A 23,320-nucleotide genomic window follows, 5' to 3' on the forward strand; every position below is an offset into this window, starting at 1 on the left:
TTTTTCTTTTTGAAATGATCAGAATGCCTTTCATACATTTTCATCCTGGTTTTTCCCAGTTTTCCTTTTTTTTAAATATATCAAATGTTCAGTCCCACCCTTTTCTCCAAAGTCTACTTCAAATCTCATCCAAAATTTGGCCAACATCCTTGCCTCTACAGACCTTGCACAGTAAGCACATTTGGTGGCGGCCAAAGACTCACAAGATTCAGGTTTGCTAGCATGACTTTCCAATAACCTCTCATTTTAAACTTTTATAAACAGGAACCCTTCCACAGAAAAAGGGAGTTCAGGCTTGGGTGACTCCTTCCCAAGCTTTGTATGGAAACAGAAGCCCTTGCATGGGGACGCGCAGGCTGTGAACCACAGGGCTTCTCGCGGACTCGGACACCAGCAGGTAAGGCACGTGCTTCAGTAAATCAGAAGCAGGCATCGCACCCCTGAACCTCAGTCACATTCTGTGACCAAAATACACCGTGGTAACTGTACCTAGTGATTCCTGGTTAAAATCTTGGTTCGTTATATACTGTTCAAGTTAAAAAATGAACAGGCTTAAACCGCACATTTTTTCCCCTCATTGGAGTAGGCGCTTTCCTCGCCCTTATAAACATGTGACTCTTCCACCCCAGCCCAGCATGCAGCCTGATCAGAGAGCTCACTTCTCCAAGCCTGAGGCTTAAGGCTACAACAGAAGTTGTTCCGGGGTCCACAGGGGTCCACAGGTAAAATTAAACAAGTTGTTGCTGAACTTTTCCTTAAATTATATGATTATTCACAAAAAACCTAGTCCGATTTTAGCTGGCAAATTTACAGAAACTTCCAGGAAAAAAAAAAGTGAATAGATTAGGTATAGCTTAAATTGCATAATTTAGGGGTGCTGGGTGGCTCAGTGGATTAAGCATCTGCCTTCAGCTCAGGTCATGATCTCAGCGTCCTGGGGCTGAGCCCTGCATCAGGTTCCCTGCTCAGTGGGGAGTCTGCTTCTCCCTCTCTCTCCCCCTCTGCCACTCCCCCTGCTTGTGCTCTCTCGCTCGTGCTCTCAAATAAGTAAAATCTTTAAAATAAAATAAATTGCATAATCTACAGAATTTGCAATTTTTTGGATACCTAAAGTAGAAGGACACACAGAGGGAAGGAAAGGATCTAATGCGCCCTGAACTGGTGTGTGCCAAGGCCACTTGGGGCGCAAGAACCCCAAATGCTTTCAAGATCAGCCCTGTCACCTCCAGGGATTAAATAATTTCACCAAGACCACTAAGGGGTCAAGGCAGGAAACCAACTTGGAAGTCTTTTAGTACTGTTTTAATACAGGCATTGCATCACAATAATTTTTAAATATTTCTGCACTTTTCAACCTGAAATTTTCCTTTTTTTTTTTTTTTTTTTTTTTTTTAACCAAAGTACAGTTTAACTTTCAGGCTTTTCTTCTCAAAGAACATTCGTGACCCACGCCCCTTTCCTAAAGAAAGCACTACGAAAGTCTGTCTCTGGTGGTATCCCTTTTTCAGACGGCAAAGGCTTACACAGCTGGGAGTGGCCAGGACAGAGAAATGAAAAACTGAACTTTTAAGTTAATGGAGAAGATTTAGGTTACAATGTAGTTTGTCCATTTCACTACTTCACAAAAAAACATCACACAAAGGAAAAACTGGTTTTCTTGGTGGCGCACACTTCATGGTCTCTAGCTTAAATATCCACTGGAATTTAGAATATACCTCCTGGGGCTCAATCAGTTAAGCCTCCAAATCTTGGTTTTGGCTCCGGTCATGATCTTATGGGTCATGAAACTGAGCCCCACGATAGGCACCACACTCAGGGGGAGTCGGCTTGATGATGCCCCCCCTCTTCCTGTCTCCTTGCTCACATGCATGCACTCTAATAAATAAATAAATCTTAAAAAAACAAAAAAAAAAAAACAAAAAAAAACAATATACTTCCCCAAGGCTGTGAGGGTGAGACATGGTGACCAAGCCCCCGGTGGTGGAGAGAGGGAAGCGGAACTCAAGACCACCGTACAGCCAAGTGGCATCTTCCTGAAGCTTTAATTTCACCAGAGGTGAAGTAATTTTAGAATTGCTTCAATAAAGAAATATATAATGAAGTAAAATAGAAAATTTACATGTTTGAGGTAAAATATAGGAGTTCCAACAATATTTAGGATTCGTATTGGGCTGCTGTAGGAACCTCATCAGGCATCCTAGGTAAGAAACGCTTTGACTGATTAACGCAATATTTGTTTACTGAACAACTACTTTGTGGTGGACACTGTTCCAGGCCTTGAGGATATAACAATAAATAGACCCCATTCCCCAAAATTCCTGCTTTCATGGAGCTTCTATTATAGAAGGGACAGGACGAACAACAGATGAGGAAAGTAAGTAAATTACTATAAGGGGACAAGAATTTTAGCAAAAAAAAGGAGGAGGAGGAGAGGTTGGGGGAGGGACACTGTCATTTTAGAAAGGGCGGAAGAGGAAAGCCTCACGGAATGTGGCATTTAAGTAGACAAGCAGGACAGAAGCCATGTGAATTCTGGGGAAAGGACACTCGAAGCAGAGCACAGAAAGGACACATGCTCAAAGAGGTAGAACAGGCAGGCCGGTGTGACCGGCACAGAAGGGGTCAAAGAAGGGACAAGGAACCAGAGAGTGCAGCCCAAAGGGACATTTCCAGGCCACTGGCTTTCCCCTCGAAATTGAATGTCGTGATTAGAGGGTTGTGACTACAGAAGGCTCACCAAGAGGTATACTTCAAGAGGACCACTGTGGCTGCCCTGTGTTGGGCTGTTGGCAGTTTTGTGGAAGCTGGGGCTGGGGGGCAATTAGGCTGATTCAGGGGAGAGACGGTGTGGGCTGGATTTGCGGAGACTGGTGAGAAGAGGTCCGAGTCCGGATATGGGGGAAGGGAGGGGAGAGCGCCAAGAGGATTCCCAGGTGGACGGGCAGGAGAGGAGCGGTGACGGTCAAGAAAGGCCACCATGATCTTCATTCCTGAAGCACGGGCAAGGCCACAGCAGAGGAGGCTTAGAAGGAGGCAAAGAGTTGGGTTTGAGATGTCTGTTGGACCTGACAGTGGGAATACTGAGCTGACCTAAATGGATGAGCTCTCCAAGGGAGTCAATGAACAAAGGGAAGAGAACCACGTGACGAGGTCAAGGAAATGAGGAGATGAGCACTTGAAGGAAACAGAAGATACAGTCAGTGAATCTAATTAAGAGGAAACCAAGAGAATATGCTCTCCTTAAAGCCAATCAAAAACTGTGGGAGATAACAGAGCACTGAACCCAGCAACGGGGAGGTTTATCCGTGAACCTGACCAGAGTGGCGCGGGAGTGAACCCTGGGAGTGAGTGTGAGGACGAGGTCAATGAAACGGAAGACGGTGAAGGGCAAGGACTTGCTGCAGCTGTCCTGTGATGGGGAACAGAGCAGCCACTGGTAGCTAGAAGGACAGAGGAATCCAAAAATGGGGGGTGGTCCCTGGTGTGTCTATCTCTCTGCGTGTCTGTCCTCAGGAGAAATCACGGCACGTGAATGGGAGTAACTGGAGGGAAAATGTGCTGTGTGACAGGAGAGAGGTTACTGCCGAAATGTTGTCCTTTAAGTAGACAAAGCAGAAGGACTCTCACGCACAAGACAGGACCCAGCCCAAGAGCAATCACCCTGTGCCAGGAGAGAAACACTTGAAAACAGCGATAGAGAAGATGTAGTAGGGCACCAGGACAGAAGGGCATTCGCTCCGGTGCAGAACTCTGGGAAGCTGCTAATTGCTGTGTGTTCTTGTAATTTCCATCTCCCCTTTAGAAGTCACGTGGCAGCGGGAGCAAGTGAAGGTCTTTGCTAGGTGACACTTATTTCCAGGGTGTTTTAGTGTTGTTTTGTATTTCACTTTTCTGGCTATTTCTGATGCCTTTGTCCATCCCATCAGTGTTAAGCGGACGACATCTGCACCTTCACACCCCTACACTATCCGTGGGTTTATGTACACTTTCCATAAAGATCTTAACTCTCTGTTAACGTTTACTATCATGAGTTTTCCTGGTTTAGGACTGTGTATAACGAGTCCTTCCACCTGTCCTTCCGTCTTCCAGGAGTGGCCACAGAAGACTTGAGAACAGTTTCATTCTCTCTGCCCAGAGCTCCTTTCCATCGCCTTCAGTCACCGAATGCTCAGCTTCTGTCTCTCCCGGGCCATCGACGCTGCCTCCCTTCAGCCCCTCCCCCCATCTCCACTTTAGAATGGAGATTCTAACAATTCTGCCACTACAGAGATGTGTCACGGTCCAGGACAAAAACAGGATAAAGGAGTGTTTTCACTTTCCAATGTTGTCCTAAAGATAGGCAGGATTTGCAAACCTTTATTTAAGTCTTCGGAACGCCCTGGACCAAGTCCTTCCTGACATTATCTGTAGCACCTACTACATCCCTTTCCTACAGTGAAATGATAACTCAGTCTATCACTTTACTTGTGGCGTTTATTTTTCCAAAAGTGCCTTGCATTACCTTGGCACTAAAGGAAAGCCCATCTGCTGTTCTGCTGTTCCCTTCCATGCCTCCCTCTATTAAGACCTCCCTCTAAACAGTCTTCTACTGGAATGGGACTGGGGGAGGGGAGGGAACGCTTCGTCTCTTTATCCCAGGCTGAACCAGGAAGATCGGCAGATGAAGTCTAATCAAAGCTGTCTCATCATCAGAGGTTAGCACAGCACCTGTGCACCTAAAATTCTCTCCGGTGAGACATCAACGGGAAATAGGACCCCAAGTGAGTGTACGGCTTTGAATTTCATTAGGATATAAGACAGACAACTCTTGTCTCCCACCATGGCTTGAAGTCTCTCTGGTCTGATAAGTAGATAGGTAAGTAAATGAAAGAAAGAACAGATAGAGGGAGAGAAACGGACAGGGGTGGGTGTGTAAATGTATATACACATATATGTATATAAGTATACACAGACATGTCTCTACCACTTACAAAGAAAAAGTAGTACATACCAATGCATTTCCAATTCAAGAAACAGCCAGACTCAGGAAGGGGCTAACAAGATACCTGGTATCCCGTCTCAGCCCAGCAACTAACCATCTCACGGACTTTGGACAAGTCCTATCAGTGCTGTGGTTTTCCAGTTTTCCCACTTGTAAGTTGTCTAAGATCCCTGTGCAGCCTGACAATACTATGGGCTTTAAACAGCTGACAACAGTGTATAACGTATTCCTGGGGTACTCACGTTATAGCCACCCGCCACTTATAAGCCTACTGAGATAGACTGAGTCATAAAGACACTGCCAGTATCAGAATTCGAACTATTATGAACACAATGTTGTGTACTTGCAGGTGTCAACAGTCAGAAATTCAGGATTATCTCCTACATCATTACTACCTTTCCCCATCCTAATATTGTTGCTATTATTTTCGATTCCATGCCTTTTTTTTTTTTTTTTGAGTCTTCCTAAGAAAGCCATTTTTATCTTGGCCTTTACCTAAGGTATACTTAATGTTAAATAAAAAGTGCAGAGTATCACTTAAATTTTTTTAATGTCCAAAAAGATCTTGTTCTTAACTAAAAATGATGTTTTTTCATTTTTCCATTAAAAATGAGGCTGTTTAAAATCTCATAGTGGCATGTCATTAAGGGGCCTCACTAACCCAGTTTATTATCTCCGTGTAAATGAATCTTAAAAAGTGGGCCAAACCGGGGATATGTGCAGGCATAGAAAAGTGTCCCATTCAGGGCATCTGGGTGGCTCAGTTGGCTAAGCGTCCGCCTTCAGCTCAGGTCATGATGCCAGGGCCCTGGGATTGAGACCCACATCCAGCTCCCTGCCCAGTGCAGAGCCGGCTTCTCCCTCTCCCTCTGTCTGCCAGTCCCCCTGCTTATGCTCTCTCTTGCTCTGTCAAGTAAATAAATAAAATCTTAAGAAGAAAGAAAAAGTCCGTCCCATCCAACATTTAAGGAGCACGTGTTTCCTTTTCAGACTTCCCCGTCTTCTTCCCACATCCTCCCCATATCTATGGTAAAAAGAGGTTTTAGCGAGCCTGCACGAACTTTAAATCTGTAAAAAAGGGAATAAGTTTCTTCTCAAACACAACTGTAGACCACCAAGACAGAAATATCTACTCTACTTAGTAGTTAAGTGAGGGACCACTTTGGAAGGATAATCTCTTGGCAAATGGCCCGACCCTTATCTTGCTTTTCCAGGCATCCCTGAAGGGGGCTGGTCTGAGGAGACGCCTTTGCAAGGGACTCCCTCTGCACTAAAATACTGAAGAAAGGTGTTATCTACTTGCATTCAAAACACTAAATTTACAGTCTGGTTGGCCTGGACTGGAGTCCTAAGGTTCTTCAACAGACTTCAGTTTCTGACCACATGCTCTGGTAAAAATCAAAGTGGTTGACAAGTGTTAATCTGACTAGAGGAGAAGACAGTGCCCTGTCAGAGTAGCCTTTTCCAGGTCCAAAGGAGAAGTAATAAATAAAATTTTTCCAATGTTTCTATTAATTCTAACCTGTGTGAACAGTCCTCACCATGGCCTCATCCCAAAAAGACATTTCAGTCAAGGAAGTGAAGGAACAGACAACGCACCCTATAGCCACAGAGAAGAGACACGGTGAAAGACACACATTGCCCTTCCTAAAATAACTCATAATCCCATTATACTGAAAGTAAGTAAAAACTGTAGGATCCCTGGGTGTGACAGAGGGCCACAGTGAAATACTTAAAACGTGCGAGAAAAAAAACCATCACGGCTCTTCACCCCTACTTTCCAGAAATTCTATAAATAATCTTCCAAGTTACAATGACTTCAAAAAACTTCCTATTTCTGTCTCTCCACCTACCAATTTTCTGAGAATTACATGCTTGGCCAAATGAACTTAAAGCTGAGAAGTACTATCCCAAGCCAGGGTTCCTCGACCCCTGCTGATAAGCCCCGGGGTCCAGACAAATGCCTAATGAATGAGTAGCTTCTGAGGGAATTATGACATGAAACGGCCATTCTACTTGAACGACACCACCACCACACACAAAGATTACAAGGGATTTCATTTCTTTTTCAGAAAATTCAAGACAAAACTTAAGGACAAACAGTAATAAGCAGTGAACATGAGATCACAAACTTGAAAAAGAAACTCTTAAACCGAACAACTCACTCGGCTCAAAAACTAAGGCGTGATGAAGTTACATAATAACCAGGAAACTACAAAATACAATCTCTGCCATATTTTAATTTCCCTTTGTACCCTAAAAGAAGTAACTGCTAAAGATAAATTAATAGTCATTAAGGCTTTAACATGACCAGACTGAGAAACGGTACTTCCTTGAGCTACCAGGGAAAAAGAAACCCAAACCACACAAGCCATTAGCGTCTGGAGAATTAATTAGTAAAACAGGATGGCCAAATGTATGAAGTCACCAGTAGACACTGGAAAGCATATACACACTCAGATGTGAGGGTAACCCACCCTTATGCAGCCTAAGTACAAAATAACGTTAAACAAAAGAAATACTCCCAAAAGGAGTGTTTCAAGCAACACTGAAATCTCACATATAAAATTAAGTCTCGACTCCAGAAGGGGGAAAATAAACATTTTTAACCTTACCTTTGCCAACACTTTGTATGTAACCAGGGTTCCTCAAACTCTTTTAATGAGCAGAAAAAGTTTCACCACATCAGGGTCTATATACAAATCCACAAACTCTCTCTTCTTTCTGCCCATGGTAAGGCAGGAAACTGCGCTGAACACTTCAAATGCTCGGCCGTTAAGAGCTAAAAACAGATCCTGTGCAATGCTGGATATATTTTTGTCTGCTAGCTACACACCCTCATCATGTTCAATTTTTCCCATTGGTGGACGAGTATGATGCACACTTAACCAGAAAGTGGTTTTCCATGGGCTGCCTGGAGTGATTAGGCAGGACAGCCTCGGAGCCACCAGGCTCACCCATGACTGGGCTGCTGTTGGTCCCACATTCCAGAATTACCACCAAAGTTCCATAGGAACGCAGCCCCAAGTTTGCTGAATAAAGGTTTACTCACTCGAAGGGAGCCTCCGCTGCTTTTTTAAGCCTTTCGGCAGTAAGAACACACACCTACCATCCTTGTGTTTAGAGCAGTAGTAAACATTCTGTCTCTGAAACCACAGCTGGAATGTTACGGTCTTAAAAACCCTGCCTCAAGAGCAGCCCTTCAAAATAATTTTGCGATTTGCAAAATATCGAGTGTACACTGACTCCCATGTTCCTTGCCAGAGTCATTTCATTTTTACATTAGCTGAGCTGCGGCGCTCCAACCACATTGGGGGTGACTGTTATCCCAACAGGTCACTTGTTTATGGGAAATAAGTATGAAACTGCCTTTTCAAAAAAGCGACAGTCCAGGGACGCCTGGGTGGCTCAGTTGGTTAAGCAGCTGCCTTCGGCTCAGGTCATGATCACAGCGTCCTGGGATCGAGTCCCACATCGGGCTCCTTGCTCAGCAGGGAGCCTGCTTCTCCCTCTGCCTCTGCCTGCCATTCTGTCTGCCTGTGCTCGCTCTCTCCCCCTCTCTCTCTCTGATAAATGAATAAAATCTTAAAAAAAAAAAAAAAAAAAAAAAGCGACAGTCCAGACATGCAAGGGTTTGAGGTCTTCCTGTATCTTTTGATGAAAGACCTTCAATTTAAAGTACAACCCCCAGGTGAAGCAACAGTTCCAAATCATTTTATATTAATTCTTGGGAAAGGTGTGCTGAAAAAGAGAACAGGATTAGGTCTGTGTGATTTCTAAATTTTTGAAATTATACTCTACAGAGTAAAACAGCTTAAGCAGAAGTGTTCGAGTTATCCTGGACAAAGTACGACAGCAGCTTTTTAAGGCAGAATTTTCGTTATTTTTCAAATGCGAATGGATCGATGTATGCAGCTGACAAGATTCTTACTTAATATTCAAGACTGGACTGGACTATAGACATAGAAGTTTTCAACTCCATATCTTGCATGAAAAATGCATCGCCGACGTAAGCATACGCACACCTACACACGAGAGAACAAGTGTGAACACATAACTTTTTTCCCCACACAGGTTCGGTGTAGTTAAAACCTGCTTGAAGATATACTTTCTAATCTTTATTAGCAAATAATAAGAGCCATTACATACGGTCATCTGTCTGATAGTTAATAAAACTACTCTAACCTCCACAAAACTTTACTCATGAACACAGACATGAACACAAACAATTTTTAGTGCTGGTGGAGCACACCTGGAAAATCGCCGATTCCAATTCCCTCATTTCACAGATAAAAAATGGAGGTCTAAGTGACTTTTCAAGGTGATAGAGCTGGTCAGCAGCAAAGTACAGAGCTAAGACATGCCACTCAAGTAACCACCACCCCCAGGACCACAGTCAGAAGGTTGCCATGGAAGCCAAGTCACAGAACAGAAAACATGGGGATTCCCAAAATGTTAATTTGATGTGTGTGTGTGTGTGTGTGTGTGTGTGCGTGCACACCCATGTGCATACGTATGTGTGTATGTGTATGTTTAAAAAATACCCCAGGCTGGGCACTCAGCTGGCTCAGTTGGTAAAACATGCAACTCTGAATCCCAAGGTCATGAGTTCAAGGCCCACGTTGGGGTATTTAAAAAATACCCCAGGCAGGGCTGGATCCCAGGACCCTGAGTTCATGACCTCAGCCAAAGACAGATGCTTAACTGACTGCGTCACCTTACATCCCTAGATTATTTTTTTTAAAGATTTTATTTATTTGCCAGAGAGAGAGAGAGAGTACACACAAGCAGGCAGAGAGGCAGGCAGAGGCAGCGAGAGAAGCAGGCTCCCTGCCGAGCAAGGAGCCCGATGGGAGACTCAATCCCAGGACCTTGGGATCATGACCTGAGCCAAAGGCAGTGGCTTAACCAACTGAGCCACCCAGGCATCCCCCTAGATTATTTTTTTAAGATTTTATTTATTTGAGAGAGAGAGCGCGCACAGAGCACACATTGAGGGGGGTAGGCAGAGGAAAAAGGAGAAACAGGCTCCCCACTAAGCAAGGAACCTCATATGGAGCTCAATCCCAGGACCCCAAGATCATGACCTGAGCTGAAATCAAGAGTCGGATGTTTAACCAACTGAGCAACCCAGGCACCCCCCACCTGTAGATTTTAAGACAATTTTGACCCTCGGATGCATATTACATGTAGATCCACTAATGCCAGAAATGACAGTAAGGCTGAATTATCTCCAATATTCCTCAGACATTTCCAGTGGGTCTGCACGGTCTCATTCCATTTTTAATTATGGAGGTCACCCAAATAACTTTAGTTCTGTGGGTGTATGAAGTCTCTTAGGGTTTCAAACTAAGATTTTTAAAATTCTTTAAATTCTGCCCAACTACAACAAAACAATCTCAACTTAGTACTCCAACCTAAAATTACAAAAGCCAGCACATCTCCAAGTCATAAAACCAGACTTTATCTTTCTAATGCTTCATTCTGAGATAGTAACGTAACAGAATATACATGTTAACAGGCATCTAAAATTAAGCTCCTTGGCAAAGATCTCTAAGCATTACTTAAATTACACCTTAACAAGTATTCTATCCTCAAACATATAATGCAGAAGGACACATATAAAAACATACAGGAACATGCTAAAATTACAGAATTCTAGTGGTGGTGGTGTTCACTGCACAATTCTTTCAACTGACCGTATTTTGGCAATTTCTCTTAATAAAAAGTTAGGGGAATGACATATGTACACACATGCACACAGTCAAACTCCTATAAATAGAAAATAGAAAAGTGGTTGCCAGGGCTCAGGGAAAGGAAGAGAGGCTGGTAAAAACTTTTGTTACAGAGGCGCCTGGGAGACTTGGTCAGTTGCGTGCCTGACTCGATTCCGACTCAGGTCATGATTGCAGGGTCCTGGGATGAAGCCCTTTGCTGGGCTCCGCACTCCAAAGGGAGTCTGCTTCTTTCCCTCTCTGAGCTCTGTCACTCCCCCTACTCCCACTCGCTCTTTCTCAAATAAATCTTAAAAAAAAAAAAAAAAAAAAAAAAACTTTTGTTACACATGAGTAATGTCTGAGGATCTAATGTGAAACATAGTGACTACAGCTGCTAACACTATTGCACAATCGAAATTTGCTACAAGCAGAACGTAAATTTCACACAGGATAAACAATGAGGTGACAGATGTTCTTAATTAACTGGATGGAAAGAATCCTTTCACACTGTACACATACATCAAATCACAAAGTACACTTTAAATAACCAACAATTTTATATGTCAACTACACCTCAAAAAAGTGAAAAGTTTTAAAAATGATCATGTTTTTAGTAAAATGTAGTAGTCTTAGGCAAGACTAAGCAAAAGCTGTTACTCACCTGCTGATGACCATGGACATGAATATCTGATATTCCAATATCACATGACTAATCGTGATTCATTTAAAAAAAAAAAATGGCCACAAAGTAGAGTGGAAATAACTTGGGCTTCAGAATCAGTAGATCTGTGTTAGCAATTCATCTTGTTGACTTTAGAGCCTTCTGAATCGCACCCAGTACCTTCATCACAAGATGGGATTGACAGTAATAATGCTTATCTCCAATAACAGATAAGGATGAACTAATATACAGTTATAAGAAAGATGGACATTAAAATACATTTTTTAAAGTAACCTGAGAGAAATGACATCACTGCTTAAAATTCAAGAAACTCTGCTCCTTTCATATTCTTCACCTTTGAGGAAAAACACACAATGATATGAAAAAAATCCTACCAAGCATTATTCCTTACTGACAATCTTCAGTCAATTCTAAGGATTTCATCTGATAAAAAATTAATGGAGTTTGTTAAATAATTTATTGTTAAATAATAATGGTTAAGTATGTATATTTATCACTAAATGTATTAGTCATTGTTAAATAATAAAAGTTAAAAATATAAATTACCTCTATCCAAAAAAGATTCCAAAATATTAAATAACCTCTCGCAAATATGAATATCTGCCTTCGGCGAAATTAACAAATGAACAAAAAACTTCACAACACACTCATGTGCCTGAGAAGAACTGTAGTCTGCTGTTCCTGATGGGAAAAGCAGTACTTCAAATAATGTGGACTAAAAAAACATGGGATAGAAGTAACGCCACTGCAAAAATGTCCTGGATGAAGGCAGTACTAGAAGAAAATGAAGCATGTGAAAAATCACATAATCTATAGCAATATTACCTGGGGGAGGAAAATTCACCTCCCAGTTCATTTTAAAAGTCTTCCAAACCAATGCTTCCAATGAGCCCAGAGAACACAGTGAATGCCCGTGTAGCCAGCTTCCGGATCTAAAACTGCCGTGGTTGGAAGGTTTCATCTCCCGTGTGCCAGACTGAAAATCCACATGTGTGAACGACTGGCAGGTGCAATTCTTTCGCCACCTAGTTGTTCCCCGCCCAGGGCCAGGCTTCCGAGCTCCGCCTGCCTTGACCTCAGCCCCTGCTGTGTGATACTGGATCCCTCACTTCGCTTCTCAGCTTCTTCATCTGTAAAATGGGGACAGTATTACCTGCCCCTCCGGGTTGTTGTAAGGATTAAGCAAATATAATACATGCAGATTGCTTGACACAAGGCTTGCCTGAGAACGGAAACTCCACAAAGCAGAGATTTTGTTAAAAGTGTTTACTGTTAAGTCTATGACTCTAGGGGTGCCTGGGTGGCTGGGACAGTTGAGTGTCTGCCTTCAGCTCAGGTCATGATCTCAGGGTCCTGGGATCGAGCTCTGCAGCAGGCTCCCTGCTCAGCAGGGAGTCTGCTTCTCCTCCCTCGCCCCCTGCTCATACTTACTCTAATAAATAAACAAAATTTTAAAATCTACTACTTTAAAAAGTACCTGGCACCTGGTGAATACCCCAAAAAATAATCCAGTGAGTGAGAGCAGGGAAGGAGGGGAGAGAACACTGATGGCAAATACAAAAGGAGAAAAGTGTCTGTTGCACTTTTTTGTTAGAGCCTCTAAAATCTCTTGATCAAAAATCAGCCAGCTCATGTGTCATCGATACCCATCAAGAAAATTTTTCAGAAAGTTTCTGTTTGAAATTCCCCAGCTGTTCTCCTGCAGCATTTCACCTTCCAAGCTGTTTTGGCCTCAAGAGTATGCCTGAACAACATGAACCACGCATCTTAAAATCCAGAGTCAATTTGAAGATAATTCAAGTGCTTTCCTAGCACGGTGTATACTGCTTTGAGGCCACAGCCTCACAAGTGTTGATTAACAAGAAAACAGCGGGGTGCCTGGGGTACCCAGTGGGTGAAGCGTCTGCCCTGGCCTCTCCTTCTCCCTCTGCCCCTCCCCCTGCTTGCATGGGCACACGCTCTCTCATAAAAAATATCCTTAAAAAGAAAAAAAGGAAGAAAATAGAGCCCAGTAGAATCAAAGAAAAAATTGACATTTATTAAGTAAAAATAAAGGGCAAAATAAAATTTTAACTATTTTTTAAAGCAAACTGGAGATGCCTATAAAACCAATAGTCAATTTTAAGCTAATTCAAAATGTATACTAGTGTGGTATGTACTATTTTAAAACCACAGAAAACCTAAATTTCATAATATAAGCTTTTTCTCAGTGTTTCAAGGCACCAACTGTGTAAAAAAAATTTTTTTAATGGAGTCGATTGTCATGAAAATGAGAATTTATAGAATAAGTATTTATAAAGTCCTGGTAGGTAGCTTAAATAATAAACAAGTCCCCAAAATTTAACCAAATGACCAATTACTCTTGCAAGAATGAGCAAATGTGAATTGACCTAAAAACTAAGATTTAAAACAAATTCTTAATAAAAGTTTTCTTTTCTTTCTTTTTTTTTTTTTTTTTTTTTTTTTTTTTTGGTGAAAGAGAGAAAGAGAACACATCCAAACATGAGAAGGGGGAGAGGCAGAGGGAGACAAAGAACCTAAAGCAGGTCCCATGCTCAGCAGGGAGCCCAACCCAAGGCTCAGTCTCAGGGCCCTGAGATCATGACCCAAGCCGAAATTAAGAGTCAGATGCTTAACTGAATAAACCACCTAGGTGCCCCAGTAAAGTTTTCCTTTAAATGGACTTTTTTCCTGTAGGTCATTACATCCATATTAAACACACTTGGACTATTGACAATTATTGATAATGTATAAACTTGTGACTTTTGAAATTAAATAGAATGCTTTCTAATAAGATGTAACATTTATCCATAAATGATAAAAATTTGTATTTAAAAATCCATGCTACCAAAAATAAAACTACAAAATGAGCTTCCACCAAGGTAAAATTAAAATTTTCTGTAGAAAAAAATCATTTCAAAAATATACTTATAGGGGCGCCTGGGTGGCTCAGTGGGTTAAAGTCTCTCTGCCTTTGGCTCAGGTCATGATCCCAGGGTCCTGGGATCGAGCCCTGCATCAGACTCTCTGCTCAGCGGGGAGCCTGCTTCTTCCTCTCTCTCTGCCTGCCTCTCTGCCTACTTGTGACTTCTTTGTCAAATAAATAAATTAAACCTTTAAAAAATACATATATATACTTATAAATACTAGCTACTATTACATATATATATATACTTATAAATACTAGCTGCTAGACACATCTGTTTACATTTTTTTTTTAAAGATTTTACTTATTTATTTGACAGAGAGATAGAGAGCACAAGTAGGCAGAGCAGCAGGCAAGGGGAGAGGGAGAAGCAGGCTCTCCTCTGAGCAGGGAGCCGGACGTGGGGCTGGAATCATGACCTGAGCCAAAGGCAGCTGCTCGACCGACGGAGCCAACCAGGTGCCCCTCACAACATTTTTGAAGGGCTCCTTTGGAACATTTAAGAAAGTGTAAGTAATCTGCCCAGAATTCAATGTAATCAGTTAAAAAGTATTCTATTCAGCCTCCCACTCGACACACAATATCTTCTTTTCATGGACTGAAGTGAAATCATTTAAGCTGAAAGGTTCCTAATCAGTTTAATTCAGAGAATAATTGAATTCGAGTTTTCTAAGAGACCATAGAGGTCATCCAGCTAGCCCTATCTTGCTTCTAATTTGAGAACCTCCTATGGTATCCTGACAGATGGGCCACTCTCTTCCACCGAAATTCACTGAGTGATGGGAAGTTCACAGCTCCATTAGGGAGCACATTCCGTTGTCTAAAAACCAACTGATGGATGAGAACTCCTTCCAAGGGACTCTAAACCAGTCATCCTCAAAATTCCACTAATTAAATCAGTCTTTCTGTCATTATCAACACACACCCTACTCCCCTCTTCCTCCCTACCACCCGACACACAACTGAAGTCCGATTTCAGGCTCTTCCGCTGCTCTCTTTCTTCTAGTTCATCAGCACAATGGAGCAAGAACCACCTCCATGGAACAGAATAAAACAAGCAAAACCAGATGATAGTTTTTCACTGAAAATCAAATGTACAAAGAGTCCTAAGAGTTCAGTCTGTGCCTCAGTGGGCCAAGAGTACAATGCTCTTGGTAACCCCCCCACCCAGAGTCAATGAGTTGATGGGCCCTCATGTGTTTGGTTCCACAAAGTCTAGGAGGTATTAGGGGTCCACTGGAGAAGACAGAATGCAACCTCGTTCCACAGCCCACATGTGTGTGCAAATTGCACACTGCTCCCACTTCACCCATCCAGGAGCCCCAACAACTGATCTTGGGGAAGACGAGTGAGTTTCCTGCTGAGAAAGAGGAAATGACCTAAAATAAAAGCAAAAAGGTTGTATCTGAACACAGAGGGGAAAATTTACGGCTCAGGTTCAAGATCACACACGCGCTGTCAGGGCTGTTGAAAAGCATGAAATGACAGAGGCCAGAGTACTAGAGTCTTCAGAAACAGAAGCCATTTGTTTGCAAACTACTCTTGTACAAATATTCTTCAGCACACACACACACAAATGTTCTGTTCTATTTTTCTGGAAACATGAAACTCTACAAAAATATCTTTCGTTTTTCCACTATGAATACAGAAGTAGACAGAACTTTTCCAGTGTTCTCCTAATTTTACTATAAGTAAAACAACTTAGGTAAATGAAACGTGGCACCTGACATTCAGTGTTGGCAAGATACAAAGGGGTAAATACTACAGAGGACCAGCCTGTGCCTGCCCATCCGCTGGGGCCAGCAGCCTCCCAGAACCCCTGCCCACTGTCACCTGGGAATGCAGAACCCTATCTTGCCAGATGAACCGCATTTTTAAGAATCACTGAACGTGCTGCTTTTATATAAAATTTTCATTTTTCAAAGGTAGGCAACTAATTTAAATATCCTTAAAAGACTTGTCAAGGACACATTCTGCAGGCCCAGCAAAGCTTATCCACAGCCCAGAAACATCCAGAAGCCCACCAGGGTGCACCATCTGATTGAAATGGTAAAACACAAACAGGAAAATTGTAAATCCTGAAAAAGTTTTATTTAAAGACAACCAATCAGCAACCCCAACTCCCTGACTTCAGAACGCTAAATCCTGGGTCTCTAGGGACATACATCTCCACACAATCAATTTGGCCATGACAACCAGAGCCGCACACAGGAATTCAGACAGGGTATTGCTTTTGCAGAAGAGGGGTTGTAACAGGCCACATAGGACATGGCAGCACCCTTCCTGGGGAGCAGAGAAATCCCTTCTCCAGGAATCTGGACCTGCAGCCCAGCAGTCTCTGGACCCCCATCTGCACAGGGACACCCCCTCACCCCCGTTTTCCCCCAGCTCCTAGGTTTCGTTCCTCATCTCTCATCACCCCTGCTCCCTGCTTACAGGACACACTGTCAAGAACAGCATCACGCTCCCCACTAAGCTTTCTACTTTCTACACTAAATATTCCATTCCCTTCATCACTACAAATGGGACACTATCTCCAAACACTCCTAACCACAGTCATTGTTGCCCAGATATTAATATCCTTCTTAGATCTAAGATCTAGAAAGAAAGAAGGAAACAAAAAATCATGAAGCCCTGAGCCAGGAGTGTTACGTGTATTTTCCTATTTAATTCTCACAGTAACCCTCTTTGATTTGTAGTATCAGCACTACTTTGCAGATGGAGAAACTGAGGCTAAGAAAGCCAGATAATGTGCTGATGGTCACAAAACAAGCACACCTAGAAAATTCAAACCAAGTCCATCTGATACCAAAGAGACAAACAATACTGCCATACATACAGAAAACAGCATGTCTGTGTTTTATCACTATGACAGCTAATTAAAACTATTAATAACTATAAGCAAGCCTTTCCTTTGTGGCGACCTTGGGGAATGGCCTGTTGTCGTCCATGTAATACAAAAGCAAATGCTCAAAATCCTGTCTCCACTTTATGAACAGTATCTAAATATATTACTTTAAAACCTAGCAGATGTATTGAATATATAAAATTCTGAGTATATAATAAATAAAATAGCAGAAGTTTATCTGACACGTACACTAACATACTTGCTCCATGAGGAAAATGATCTTATCGCCCTCATTTTACAGAAAAAGAAAATCAGCCACCAAAGCTTAAATAACCTGTCCCAGGTCACAGAGCCAACAAATGTCAGAGACAGGACTCAAACAACTCAGGCAATCTGACTCCAAAAAAAAAATCTAAACTTCAGACTTTTCAAATAGGTGTGTTTCAGTCATGGTACCCGAACTTCATTAAGGCATAAATGAAACAGTCACTGAGGCTAATCAGAAATTCCTTTTAAATATTCTAATGTAGATGATGTAAATTAAAGGTCAACCAACATACAAGTTACCAATTTTCATCATCCTTTAATAAGGACTCTATTTGCAAATAAGCCCAAAATGTTACAAAACTTCCTTTTTACATGGAAGATCATGTGAAACTTGAGAATTCTGTGAGAGAATAATTCACATTTAAAAACTGCTACTAAATAGACAAACTGCACCTTTAAAATCTCCTCCAGTGCCAACACGGTTCTCACCACGTGACACGGAGCAACTGAGGCCAGGAGCTGCACTTCCCGGCTGAACTCCTATCTACTCAGTCCAAAAATACCCACTGGGCACTAGACTCTGCTCCGGGCTGTGGAGCTCTGGGAGGACAAACAGACATTAGAACTTCGACCGCACAGAACTTCTGCTCCAGGGCCAGTAAGGCTGAATAGCAGACTGATAAATAAATCTACAAGGGAGAAAATGATCAGGTAGGACTAGCACTTGGCAGAGAATTAAAATGGGCGGCCACTTTGGGTTGGGTGGACAGAGATGGTCTCTCAGAGGCAGCACTCTGAACTAAGATCCAAGGGGCGTCAAGCGGCACAGCAAAGATGGGACAAATGGCCACTGGGAAAGCTTACGCTGGTGTCTGCGAGGCTGGGCATCGCAAGCACGAAATGAAGACACGGCAGATGTTTCCAGAGAATGACTTGCAACCATTCCAAACACTGCCCAGGAACTCCTCCACTCTGCTTTAGTGCTTAAACTGAAACACAGACACACCGACTACTAGAACACCTCGGTCAGAAGGAAACAGCCTTAACATAATCGGAAGCTTACCTTTCCTCAGGGGCTTCTTAATGTCCAAGTCTCCAGAGCTCACCCGATCTTACGACCCCAGCTAGAAATGGCATACTCTGAATCTGTCCTTCAGCAGGATGTGCTGTCTGGAGTTCGAGTGTGCGATGTACTAGTACGGGGTATGTAAGAGACAGAAATGAATCCTGCCAGGCTGTGACTTCCCCAGGTGAATTCCCAGAGAGGATGGGTGTACCATATCACCTAGCACATCAAGTTACACTGTGTTTATAATAAGCCACTCAGATTTGGTGACGAACTGCCTGAAGGGAATTCAACTTCAGCCCCAACCTGAGGAATCCACTTTGGCTTTCCCTGCCCAGGTCCACATACAAAGAGCAGTTAACAGAGTTACACGGGAAACAGACACACAACTGACATATATTAACACCTCTGAGATCTACGAGTGCCTCAAACCTACCCCTAGAGGGAATGGGAACAACACTTAGTGTTAATAATCACTCATTTATCCAGAATGAGCTGGCTGAAGAGGTAATTCAAGCACACAGTCCCAGAAAGAGAAAACAAAAAGGTTAAAAGAAACCATTTTTTTTTTAAGATTTTATTTATTTATTTATTTGACAGAGAGATTACAAGTAGGCAGACAGGCAGGCAGAGAAAGAGAGGAGGAAGCAGGCTCCCTGCTGAGCAGAGAGCCCGATGCGGGACTCGATCCCAGGACCCTGAGATCATGACCTGAGCCGAAGGCAGCGGCTTAACCCACTGAGCCACCCAGGCGCCCCAAGAAACCATTTTTATTACAATTTTGTAATTAAAGCTCAGTTTCTCAACATTGTGCTATATCTTGAGCTTGATTCAAAAAATGGAGCAACTTAAAAAAAAAAAATCAAAGGTTAAGCGATTAACTCTAAAGGAAATATGAGGGTCTTCCCCACATTCTCATCAGAGAAGCAGATTTACTCTAACTCCTCATGGCCAAGCCGATTCATAGATAGAGGGAGAGAGGGAGGGAAGAAAGGAGGGAGAAAGAGCAGACGGGGGAAGAAATAGACAAACGGATGGATGATTAAATAGCCAGACAGAGTCTACTGTGATCAAGCCATAACTCCAGGGCTGGGAGTAGAGCACGAAGAGAGAAGGTCTCTACTCCCAATGAACTGACCGTCATTCAAGCAGGAGAAAGCAGTCAAAACAACATAAATAAATAAACACACACAAATATCCTAGAGCCATATGCGCAGTACAGACACCTCCACAGGGATGATGAGACAGTCGGTGACAAGTAGCTACTTTCAACTGGAAAGTCAGGAAATGGCACTCAGAGATAGCCAACGAGGCTGAGATCCTGGTGCTAGTTCAAAGTTAAGGAAATGATCTGCCAGGCAGAGGAACCAGCCAAGACCCTCCTAAGAACCGGAGTGGCAGAGGTAGTTATCACAGACTGTGGGACAGAATCCAAATGCAAGTGGGTTGAGTCAAAGAACAAGCTGCATTAGTTATGAAGCAGGTGGTTTCTGGGTCCTCTCATATTCTGGAGAATAACACCTTCCATTGTGTGATACGCTGCCCAGTGACATATTAAAATTCACAGCCCCATCAGTCAACATACCAGAAAGTACCTCCTTTTTCTTTCATTTTTAAAAATGTTAAACAGATTTCTTTCAGAGAGTGAGACTTGTCTTTTTGTAAGACATTTCACCTCGGCTATGTACATAAAACATCACTTTATGGTAATAATTGTGTACTGTGGGTTACAGCCTTGATAGAGAATGCAGCCTTCGGAGCCAAGAGATTGGGGTCCAGCCCCCCTCCAGCTTCCCCATCACCACCTGAGTGAGCCCAGCCTGGTTATTTAAATTGTCTGAGCCTAGGTTTCTTCAACTATAAGACAGATAGAGTATCTGCTTTGCAGGAATATTCCAAGTATTTAATGGGATAATGCATATAAAATACTCTATTAGTTGGCTGAAACATGAAATGCTCGATCATAATGGCAATAAAATACTTTCATTGTAAATAGCTGCTATTGAGAAAGGTTTGATTATCACAATGATTCATATTATAGAAATACACCTATATAACTTGACACAGAAGAGATAATAATTTTCATTTATAGGTTCACAGAATAGTCTATGGTGGACCTTTAAAAACCAGCCCAAGATCTCTCTCTTTAGGTGAGAATTTAAAACTAAAAGAGGTGGGCTGACTTGCCCAAGGTGACATAATTGGTCCAGAGAAAATTTTTAGAATCCTGATGTATTTGGTCAGGAACACAGGCTTGCCTTATTGGGGCACCTGGGTGGCTCAGTGGGTTAAGTGGCTGACTCTTGATTTTGGCTCAGGTCACGATCCCAGGGTCCTGGGATGGAGCCCTGCATCAGGCTCTGTGCTTGGCAGGGAGCCTGCTTAAGGATTCTCTTCCATCTCCCCACCCCCTGTTCAAAATAAATTTAAGATGTTAAATAAATCTTTTTAAAAAAATTTTTTTAACGAATGCCTGCTTCCTTAGATAAATCCTATATAGATACAGTTTTCTTTAATTTTTATTTTCTTTTTAAGTTATTTCTATGCCCATCGTGAAGCTCAAACTCACGCACTCTACCAACAGAATAAGCCAGGCCCCCCACATTTTAATTCACTTTGGAATTAACCCAGTATGGACAAGAAAATATTTAAATGGTAAAAATGGAATATTGAACAAGTTTCAATAGATTCTATCTAAACAGATTATACTGACAATTTTTCAAAAGCCAAGACTTGTCCAATTTTGCTGAAGGCCTGGTAGATGGTTATTTGCTAATCAAGAAATTATAAAATATAAGATCTGCCACACTTAAATTTTTCCAATGATAATAACAGATATTGAGTCTCTAGTACCTTTTATGTGCCAGAAGCTTTCCAATACATTAATTCTGAATACCTTGCCATTTTATGAATGAGTTTTTTTTACTCTCCAGGCCTTTGCACACACTGTGCCCTGCTAGGAATGCCTCCCTGGAGAACTAACTCCTAACTGACCCTCAGGATCCAAGTTAGGGACACTTGGGGGATTCATTTGGTTAAGGGTCTGCCTTCAGCTCAGGTCATGATCCTGGAGTCCTGGGATCGAGACCCATGTCAGGCTCCCTGCTCAACAGTCTGCTTCCCTCTCTCTCCCTCGGCCTCTCCCCCTGCTCGTGCTCACTCTTTCAGAACAATAAATAAAATCCTTTAAAAAATGACCCAGCTTAAGTCTATCCTCTTCCATGAAATCTTCCCCAACCTCCGACCCACCCCACCCCAGCCTCCACTGAGCCACAAGGCTCCATCCCTCCCTCGTTCTGCTCACCACTCCATCAAATTTAAGCAACAGCATGTTGTGACTGCTTTTCCACTTGTCTGTCTCCTTAAACTGATTCTGATTGCTTTCCAAGTGCAGAGCTCATCTTATCTTTGGTTCCTGACATCTAGCACAATGCCTTACACGTGGGTGCTTGATAAATGTATGACATATAGACCAACTGATGCCTCACACTATTAATATAATATGATTTAATGTTTAAACCAGCCTGCTTTTCTACTGCATCACCATGACTTAAATTACAAAAAAAAAAAAAAAAAAAAAAAGAAAATGGGGGAAATGGCAGCTTAACTACGGTGACAGTGAATGTTCTATCTGCCTGGCTATAGTGCACAGTCCTGTGTTCAAATGTCAGTCGAGCTATTGCTGCAAAGGCCCTGTTTCAGATGAGATTCACATGAAATTGGGAGACTGAGTGAAGCAGACTCCCCTCCATGTACATGGGCCCCATCCGATCAGCTGAAGGTCTACAGAGCCAAGGCTGCCGTTTCCTGAAGAAGCAATTCTGCCTCCAGACTACAACAGAGAAAACCTGCCTGGGTGTCCAGGCTCCCACCATGCAGAATTTAGATTCAAGACCGCACTGTCAACTGCAGCCTGAATTTCCGCTCTGCTGGCTGGCCCTATGGATTTGGGACCTGCTAACCTCCACAATCACATGCAACAACTCCTTAAAATCTCTCCATGGGGAGGAAGGTGGGTAGGTAGGAAGATAGGCAAGCTCCTATCGGTTCTGCTTCTCTGGGGAATCCTGGTTGCTAGAACTCCTAATCATTTTGGATTAAAATAATCTTAGGCAGGGTTACAGAAGGTTTGAGGCACATTGACTTCAACCTTGTCCGTTCTACAGATGCAGAATGTGAGGCCCGCGAGGACAAATGAGAGCTGTCACACACACAATGGGCAAGAATTAGGACCCAAACTCAGATCATCGAATTCGCTCAGCTGTGTTCCTAGAGCAGATGACATGGTTTTGTCACAGTGACAAATTAGTGGTTGCCAAAATTTCTTGGATCCCCCGTGTCTTCTTTGTGGCCTTTTCCGCTTTCATACGAATTCCAAGGCCACGTGAACAATTAATTTCCATCTGGTAACATGGACTGCAGGCCACTTTCAACAAGTGGCTATTTTCTTAATAGTATAGATGGATTTGGGGCGCCTAGAGGGCTCAGGCAGCAGAGCATGAGACTCTTAATCACGGGGTCATGGTTCAAGCCCCATGTTGGGTATAGAGGTTACTTAAATAAAAACTTTATGAAAAATTAGTGTAAACGGATTTCAGCTACTAACTGATATCATATTTTAAGGTGAGTCAACCATGGGACAGGTACCGCAATCTCCCACGACTACAGAAGATCTAACGGGGCCCTTTGTGCCGTGAAGTGTAGGAGATGCAAGGCAGAGGTAGGTCGCCTACGTGTACAATAAAGTTCTAGCAAGTTTACATTTTCAGTTACACAAAGCGTGTGTTGTACCTGTAACAGCACACAGGCACCACGTGTGGGCAGAGGCATCAA

The 23,320-nt window shown here is 42.6% G+C and overlaps 1 protein-coding gene across 2 annotated transcripts in view; it reads right to left on the minus strand.

Moving 5' to 3' along the window:
* Positions 1-23,320, minus strand: part of TIAM2 (TIAM Rac1 associated GEF 2) — a 226,861-nt gene that overhangs the window by 118,078 nt on the left and 85,463 nt on the right. Inside the window, exon 1 of one of the 2 annotated variants that reach the window (XM_059176686.1) lies at positions 7,597-7,751. The exons of the other annotated variant lie outside the window; for it this stretch is intronic. The gene's annotated coding sequence lies outside the window, so the exon portion shown is untranslated. Of the gene's footprint in view, positions 1-7,596; positions 7,752-23,320 lie in introns of those variants that run through there. 2 annotated transcript variants of the gene reach the window in all.

The sequence above is a fragment of the Mustela lutreola genome, chromosome 6, assembly GCF_030435805.1.
Source record: "Mustela lutreola isolate mMusLut2 chromosome 6, mMusLut2.pri, whole genome shotgun sequence".
NCBI lineage: Eukaryota > Metazoa > Chordata > Mammalia > Carnivora > Mustelidae > Mustela > Mustela lutreola.